We start from the raw sequence: 1,246 nt of genomic DNA on the forward strand, positions 1-1,246 counted from the left end.
TCATGCCTATAATCCCAGCACTTTGGAGGCTGAGGCGGGTGGATTATGAGGTCAGGAGATCGAGACCACCCTGGCCAGCATGGTGAAACCCCCATCTCTACTAAAAATACAAAAATTAGCCAGGCATGGTGGCAGGTGCCTATAATCCCAGTTACTCAGGAGGCTGAGGCAGGAGAATTGCTTGAATCCGGGAGGTGGAGGTTGCAGTGAGCCAAGATCACGCCACTGCATTCCAGCCTGGGCGATAGAGGGAGACTCTGTCTCAAAAAAGAGAGAGAGAAAAAAAAATGTCTTGACAAGGAACTTGGCATAACCAAATAATTTGGAAATAAAAAGTCAAGGAAGGCCGGGCGCCGTGGCTCACGCCTGTAATCCCAGCACTTTGGGAGGCCAAGGCGGGCGGATCACAAGGTCAGGAGATCGAGACCACGGTGAAACCCTGTCTCTACTAAAAATACAAAAATTAGCCAGGCATGGTGGCAGGTGCCTATAATCCCAGTTACTCAGGAGGCTGAGGCAGGAGAATTGCTTGAATCCGGGAGGTGGAGGTTGCAGTGAGCCAAGATCACGCCACTGCATTCCAGCCTGGGCGATAGAGGGAGACTCTGTCTCAAAAAAGAGAGAGAGAAAAAAAAATGTCTTGACAAGGAACTTGGCATAACCAAATAATTTGGAAATAAAAAGTCAAGGAAGGCCGGGCGCCGTGGCTCACGCCTGTAATCCCAGCACTTTGGGAGGCCAAGGCGGGCGGATCACAAGGTCAGGAGATCGAGACCACCCTGGCCAGCATGGTGAAACCCCCATCTCTACTAAAAATACAAAAAATTAGCCGGGTGCCATGGTGGGCGCCTGTAGTCCCAGCTACTCCGGAGGCTGAGGCAGGAGAATGGCGGGAACCCGGGAGGCAGAGCTTGCAGTGAGCCGAGATTGCGCCACTGCACTCCAGCCAGGGGGACAGAGCGAGACTCCTTCTCAAAAAAAAAAAAAAGTCAAGGCAGTTTCAGGATCTTTTCCCAATTATTTTTAAAGTCTAAAGTAACAACCTGGCTAGCCAATGAGAAATTTGATTTAATGCACTTACCAGGCTAAGACTGCCTTAAGCTGCTGGGTAGAATCAGGGGCACTGCTTTCCTGTGGAGGGTCTTCAGATGACATTCTTATTAACTTCTGACCAACTTGGCCAATGCTTCCTTGAAATAATTTTTTTTTTTTTTTTGAGATGGAGTCTCGCTCTGTCGCCCAGGCT

Source organism: Colobus angolensis, unplaced genomic scaffold (genome assembly GCF_000951035.1).
Source record: "Colobus angolensis palliatus isolate OR3802 unplaced genomic scaffold, Cang.pa_1.0 Scaffold404, whole genome shotgun sequence".
NCBI lineage: Eukaryota > Metazoa > Chordata > Mammalia > Primates > Cercopithecidae > Colobus > Colobus angolensis.